The sequence below is a fragment of the Trichechus manatus genome, unplaced genomic scaffold (genome assembly GCF_000243295.1).
Source record: "Trichechus manatus latirostris isolate Lorelei unplaced genomic scaffold, TriManLat1.0 scaffold00165, whole genome shotgun sequence".
Lineage (NCBI taxonomy): Eukaryota > Metazoa > Chordata > Mammalia > Sirenia > Trichechidae > Trichechus > Trichechus manatus.
Window position 1 is genome coordinate 4,065,137 of NW_004444101.1, and position 7,997 is coordinate 4,073,133.

At 46.1% G+C, this 7,997-nt stretch overlaps 1 pseudogene; it reads right to left on the reverse strand.

The window, feature by feature from the left end:
* Positions 1-2,077: 2,077 nt before the first annotated feature.
* LOC101347461 (olfactory receptor 6B2-like) lies at positions 2,078-3,004 on the reverse strand (annotated as a pseudogene).
* Positions 3,005-7,997: the final 4,993 nt, after the last annotated feature.

Sequence of the window (7,997 nt, forward strand, 5' to 3'; positions counted from 1 at the left end):
TATAAATATGAAAGATGAAACAATAAAACTTCTACAATGAAACGGGGATATCTTCATGACTTCGGGATAGGTGAAAAATTCTTAAATGGAAAATTTAAAAAACTAACCATAAAGGGAAAAAATGGACACATTGGACATCATTAAAATAAGGAACTTACATTCATCGAAAGACACTATTAAGAGAATGAAAAGGTGAGTCCAAGAACTGGGAGATAATTACTGCAATAAGTATAACCAACAAAGGACTTGTATCCAGAACATATTAAAAACTCATACATATAAAAAAGAAAGAGACCCAATAAAAACATAGATAAAAGACTTGAATGTACATTTCAGAAAGGGGATATGCAAATGGACCATAGCCACTAAACATATAAACAGATGCTCACCCTCACTGATCATCAGGAGAATGCATATTCATGTCAGAATGACATACCACTACAACTCCAGTAGAATGTCTCCGTCAAAAACTATTGATAGTAGCAAGTGTTGGTAAGGATACAATTCTGTCTTAGTCATCTAGTGCTGCTATAACAGAAATACCACAAGTGGATTGCTTTAACAAAGAGAAATGTATTTTCTCACAGTCTAGTAGGTTAGAACCAAATTCAGAGCATCAGCTCCAGGAGAAGGCTTTTTCTCTCTGTCAGCTCTGGAGGAAGGTCCTTGTCTTCAATCTTCCCCTGGACTAGAAGCTTCTCTGCACAGGAACCCTGGATCCAAAGGACACACTGTGCTCCCAGCACTGCTTTCTTGGTAGTGTGAGGTCTCCCACACTCTGCTCAATTCCCTTTTGTTTTATTTCTTGCAAGATAAAAGATAGTGTGGGCCACACCCCTGGGAAACTTCCTTTATATTGGATCAGGGATGTGACCTTCATAAGGGTATTACAATCCCACCCTAATCCTCTTTAACATAAAATTACAATCACAAAATGAATGACAACCACACAATACTGGGAATCATGGCCTAACCAAGTTGACATATATTCTGGGGGGACACAATTTAATCCTTTATATGGAGCTACTGGAATTCTCATACATTGGTAGTAGGAGTGAAAATCAGTACACTTACTTTGGAAAACAGTTTTGCAGTTTCTAGTAAAATGGACCATGCACAAACCTTACGTCACAGCAATTCTAAACCTAGGTACACAATGCAAAAATTGTGTAAAATTGTTTATGTATATGTTAATCAGAAGAGGGATTATTGCTTGTTAAGTGGTAGAATTCTCAACGTCCAGGCTGGAGACCTGGGTTTGATTCCTAGCCAAAACACCTCATGCAAAGCCACCTCCCAACTGTCTGTGGAGGCTTCTGTGTTGCTTCAATGCTGAACAGGTTTCAGCAGAGCTTCCAAACTAAGATATACTAGGAAGAAAGGCCTGGTTATCTACTTCTGAAAATCAGCCAATGAAAACCCTATGGATCACAACAGTCCCATCTAAAACTGTTCATGGAGATGGTGAAGGATGAGGCTGCATTTTGTTCCATCGTGCATGGGGTTGCCATGAATTGGGGCCAACAGAATGGCAGCTAACACCAACAGAAATATTAATCAAAAGATTTGAGCCAAAATGTTTATAACAGCACTATTGAAAATAGATAACATTCATAATATTTTCTATCAACAATGACATGTGCAGATGTATTGAGATACATTTATACAATGAAATATTATACAGTACCAAGAATCATTGCTACATGCAAAATCTTCAATGATCTACGAAGCATAAGATAGAATGAAGGAATCGTAAAAACTTTATAAATTTATTCATAAAACTTCAAAACTTCCAAAACTAATATCTGGTGTTAGAAGTTAGTGGTTAGCATAGAGCAAGGATAATGATCAACAGGGGACATGGAGGAGCTTCAAAGTTTTGATCTGAGTGTTGGCTACAGGAGCGTGGACCATTTTTGAAGACACATCCTGATGTTACCTCACTTGTACACAATTCTGTAGATATGTTCAACTTCATCTAAAAATTTACATTACAACGCATGAAGTTCTATGAAAGTGTTGTTTTATTATCACCACAAATTAGTTTCTAAAACATTTGATTGTCCTATGGTGGAGCTTAACCAAAGCTCAAAGCTTTATTCAAGGCATTCTTAAACTCCGTGTTCCGCAGACAGTAGATCAAAGGATTCATTACTGGAGTGAGAACAGTGTAAACAGCAGAGATGAGCTTGTTGGAGCTCTGGGAATCAATGGCCTGGTGTCGGACATAGATGAAGATCATGGCCATGTAGAAGATGGTGACAATGGTGAGGTGGGAGGCACAGGTGGAGAAGGCCCTCCAACGGCCGGTGGCTGAAGGGATGCGCAGGACAGCCAGGGTGATGTGTCCGTAGGAGAGCATGGTGGCCACCAGTGGGAACACCAGGATGATGAAGGCCAGGATGAAGTCCACCAGTTCTGCAGTTGAGAAGTCTGTGCAGGCCAGTTTGAGGATGGGGGAAATATCGCAGAAAAAGTGGTTGAAGACATTGGAGCCACAGAATTTAGCTCTGGAGATGAAGTAGACCTTGATCATGGAAACAGCGAAGGCACTCACAAAGGAGAAGGCCACCAGCTAGACGCAGAGCCCTGTGGTCATGATTACCTGGTAGCACAGGGGGTGGCAGATGGCCACATAGCGGTCATAGGCCATGGAAGCCAGGAACACACACTCTGTGCAAACCAGGGAGAAGAAGATGTAGAGCTGTATCATGCATCCCACGAAGGAGATGCACTTCCTCTGAAGGAGGAAACCATCCAGCATCTTGGGGATGATGTTCTACACGTACCAAATCTCCAAGAATGACATGGAGCCCAGGAAGTAGTACATGGGCCTATGGAGGGAGGTGCTGCTCAAGACAGTGAGGATGATGGCCAGGTTCTCCACCAGGACAAAGAGGTAAGTGAACAGGAAGATGAGGAAAAACACATACTGCATGCTGGGGTCCGTAGGAAAGCCCATCAGAATGAAGGTGCTGACCTTGGTAACATTCTCTCCCCTCATTTCTCTGGGCTTGGGAGCTGTGGGTCTGCAAAACATCGCCATGCCAGAGTAAAGGGCTGCAGGGCAGCTGGGGAGAGAGAATCAGAGCTAACTCCCAAGGGTAGGAGTAGGTACTGCTTCCAAAAACCAGACTCCTGGTTGGTTTATATGAGCAATCAAATATTTATTTGCCAAGCATAAAGTAGAGTCCTCTGTGCTTGCGTTTAGATATAGTAAGGAGGCAGTAACCAGGGAGAGAAGATATACTGAGAAATAGGTGTTTGGGACTTAAGGAGGGAGGTTGTTTGCATGGCCCCTTCTGAAGAGGAAGCAGAGAATCAGAATTAGTTTATTTACTCCACTGTTTGGATCTGGAGCCTAATTTAAAAAGTAGCAAGTGAAAGCATATCTTGGATTTTTCAGCCTTTGCCACCATTCCTCCCTACCCCTACCGCCACTGTCTCAATCATGACAAAGATCTATTAACTCTCCCCACTAAACTTTCAGAAATGGCCAAGGCTGGTGGTCAGGCTCTGATGTAGTATGCATGTCATTGGAAGCTCTCAGAGAAGGGGAATTGGGTATAAAATGAGACCCAGAAACATAATCTTCCCTAGAGGATGAGTCCTTTGTTCTGAGGAGCCACTGTACATGAACTTGATTCCTATAAGTGTGTCTTGCTCTGTGTGACCCACTCCCACTCCCACCCACATCACACATACACACACACACACGCACACGCACGCACACAAGAAATGGCTAGAAAGGAGTTGTCTCAGGGTTCCGTTTTGAACTCAGGAAGACATGGCTGTCTTCAATCAATTTCAAGAACTTATGATTTCCTTTAGGATGTCAACTTAGCATCTCCTTTAAACCAATGCAGTCATAATCCTCTCCTGTTAAAGGGGTCTCCATGTCTTACCCTGAATTTTTCCTCTCTGGGCATTGGCCAGGGGCACAAAGGTGATCTTCCCCAAAGTTGAGTGGGTCACAGCTGACCTCCCAGTCCACAAGGACTGGGGCACCTTGGAAGGCAGTGGCCCTGGCCCATTTACTGGGCTTGTCTGGGAGGCTCCCGGTCTCATGTTCCTCATCCCACTGGACGGTAGAACTACTCCCCAGATTTATGCTGATTATTTGGGCAGTAGAAAGCCCTGTGGAGCAGTTCTACTCTCTAACACATGGGATCACCATGAGTTGGGGGCAGGTTCAACAGCTGATAACAACAAAATGATCGTTAATGAGTTGTCGCTACTTAATCACTAGATTGATTGCTTAAACACAAAATTTTGTTTATTTACAAATTTAGGTGTCTCTAGGGCCTGTTCTCTTCTTCAGTTGAACTTTCAACAGTGGCTGTATTTTATTTTTAAGTGAACTTTCTGTTTTTGAATAATTCTAGACTTAGAGAACAGGTGCAAAGACAGTGCAGAGCATTCCCATATCCCCTTCACCCAGCTTCCCCTGAGGTTCACATTTGACATAGCTAGGGCACATTTGCCAGAACTAAGAGACTAACACTGGTACAATATGACCATTGCATGGGGCAAATCTGCTGCAAAAGACCTCTTCAAAGTGTTAGAAAACAAGGATGTCACCTTGAGGACTAAGGTGTGCCTGACCCAAGCCATGTTATTTTCAATAGCCTCATACGCATGCAAAAGCTGGACAATGAATAAGGAAGACTGAGGAAGAATTGATGCCTTTGATATGATGTTGGCAAAGAATATTGCCTATGTCATGGACTGCCAGAAGAATGAACAAATCTGTCTTGGAAGAAGTACAGCCAGAATACTCCTTAGAAGCAAGGATGGCAAGACTTTGTCTCACATACTTTGGCATGTTATCAGAAGGGATCAGTTTCTGGACAAGGACATCATGCTTAGTAAAATAGAGGGTGGGTGAAAAAGAGGAAGACCCTCAACGAGATGGACTGACACAGAGGCTGCAACAATGAGCTCAAACATAGCAATGATTGTGAGGATGGAGCAGGACCAAGCAGTGTTTCCCTCTGTTGTGCACGAGGTCGCTATGAGTCAGAACCAACTCAACAGCACCTAACAACACAACATTACTATCAATCAGACGCCAGGCTTTACTTAGATGCCACTATTTTTTCCCATTAACATATATATTTTTATCTAGAATCCAATGCAGGATCCCACCTTGCCTTTAGAACATTGTATTTTTAAGTAGATTGTTTTTCCCTGGCCCTTGTACAGCGACCAAAAGATCAACTGAATTTGGCTGAAAAAACTGAGGATCTTCTCATCATAAAATTCTCCAAGATGCTATAGAGAGAATATGTTTGCCTGGTTAGCAAATCAGACGCAATTTTTTTTAAAGAAAACCTGAGGATTAAGCGTAAAGTTTTCTATACCCCAGACAGGACATGTTTTTAGGGGTCCATGAGTGGGGTATTGTAGTTGTGGCTCCCCCTGCCTCTGCTTGCACCGCCCACCTGCAGCCATCTGCTGGGACACCTTGTCTCATACCTGCAGAACCACCTGACTCTGGCTGAGACAGTGGTGGGCTGGGGTCAGCTGTGCTTTCTTCTGCTAGGTCTATGGAGGTTCCATGCTGGGGCCAGGAGTAATGTTCAGAACTAGGACCCAGCATGGCAACCATGGATGCGAGTCCCACCTACAGAGCACTGTGGGCCAATGGGCTGGCTGCTGGTTAAGGGGCTACAGAGAAAACTCCCACCCAGCCCCTGCCCAATTTGGGGCAGGGGGTCCGTGTGGAGTGGGGGCTGTCAATCACACACACACTCACTGGTGCAGCTTTCCATGATGTGAGTCTGCAACACACTCAAAAGCCTCAGTAGGGACAAGCCAGTCACATGGTGGGAGCGTGGTCCTTCTTGGGTCGGGAGGCCTCCCCGTGAACTGCTGTAGCTGTCCAGAGGAGCAAACGGCAGCTCCTCCTGTGTCCCATGGCCCTTGCCTGACCACAGGGATCAGACAAGCTCAAGCAAGATCGTGAAAAGTGGGCTGGCTGAGGAGCCAGCTTGGCTTTTTCTACAGAGCATGGGGACCCCAGGGTCCAATTACCCGATGCAGAGGCTGTTTCCCACACTGCAAATTAGCAGGGTGGCCGTCCTCCGAGCCACTGGGGCCAGCCAGCCTGTAGGGCATGAGCGCACAACAGCCCTCGTGCCAGAGGCCCTGGTTTGGGTCCATCACTGGCCACCCTGGCAACTGCCTTTTTCATTTTGCCAAGTTCCTACATTCAACAGCAGTCAGGGAGTGCCTGTGCTGGGAATCAGGCCGCATGTCTGCAGGACACGTGACTCTGTAAGCAGGAGTGGAACAGGAGGGAGAGACTGATTATGAGGCTGGGGCGTCAAGGCCAGCACCAGAGCAGAGAGTGGCCCCATCAGCCTGCCATACACACAGACATCGGGGATCCCGACAGATGCTGGGATGGGGTCTCCACAGCACCACCCACTCAGAGCAGAGGGCTAGCTGTGGCCTGCAAGCCCATTAGCTGGCCTCAGCTTCCTGTCTGCTCTCCACTCTCCTGGCTCTGCCCTGCTGTCCCCATTCCAATCCCACTGTCTCCCGATGGTCCTCACACAGGCCCGGAAGCAGCCCCTCTCCCTCGGGGCTTTTGGACTCACTTTTCCCTCCCTTTGGAATGTTCTTCCTCAGATGTCTGCCTGTCTCCCTCAGTCCCTTCTTCCTGTCCCACACCCTCCCCCATCCATGAATTTCATACTCTCATCCCCTGCAGAGTCAGTTTCCTAGGGCTGCTTAACAAATGGACACAAATCGAGTGGCTTAGACAACAGAAATTTATTCTCTCATAGTTCTGTGGCTGAGAGTCTGAATTCAGGGCATTGGCAGGGCCATGCTCTCTCTGAAGGCTCTAGGGGAGGATTCTTCCTTGTCTCTTCTGGTTCTGGTGGCTCCAGGTGTTCCATGGCTTGTGGCCACATCACCCCTCAGTCTTCACATGGCCGTCTCTTCTTCTTGTTTGAAATCTCCTCTGTGTGTCTCTTATAAGGACACTTGCCATTGGATACAGGGCCACCCACCTAATCCAGGAGGATCTCCTCATCTCAAGATCCTTCCCTTAATCACATCTGCAAAGAGCCTTTTTCAAAATAAGGCCACACTCACCGGTTCTGTGATTTTACATAGACATAGCTTTGGCGGGCCACTTTTCAGCTACCACACCTGTAATTTTTCTGCTTAGAACATATCTCTGAATGTTATGCTGAGTGTTTTACTTTTATATTCTCTGTCTCTTCTCTCTCTCCTAAAAGGATGTAAATTCCAGGAGAGCTGAGATTTTTCATTGTTTTATTCATGTTTGTTCCTCGAGTGCCTAGATTAGTGCCTGGCACAGAGTAGGTGCTTGAATGGATTGATGGGTGGATAGATAGATAGATAGATAGATAGATAGATGATGGATGGATGGATGGGTGGATGATGGATGGATGGATGGATGATGGATGGATGGATGGATGGATGAGTCACTCGTGGCCAGAGAAGAATATGAACAGAGGAGACAGTGAATTTTCGGGGGAAATGTCACTTCTTGGCCCATCGTATGGAAAGAAAGGCTGGCTCTCAGGAGTTCTGTGGGCAACCCTCAGCACAGTAACTGTCAACTGAGAGCGTTGCCTAGGAACCTGGGCTATTGGGCAGCATGGACTCATGCTAGTCCTCCAAATGATAGAACGCCGGGTGATCCAATGAGAAAACCAGGTGGTGAGTGGGACGTGGACCACCAGGTGCACATGAAGACAAGTAGGAAACTTCCCACCATGGTCCTCACTCTACACCGACAGAGGGGCCACTGAGGGGCATTTGGGCTATAGGCACCATGAGAAGGGGCTGCCAAGGGGCACGTGGACTGTGAGCACCATGAAAGAGGGGCCACCAAGGGGCACGTGGATGTGGGCACACTAAGCAGGGCTACCAAGTAGCATGTGGGTTCTGGAGATTCCTGGTCCACAACTGCAGAGGGTCTTACCCAGTAGGTCTGGGAACAGCCCTGAGTTCTA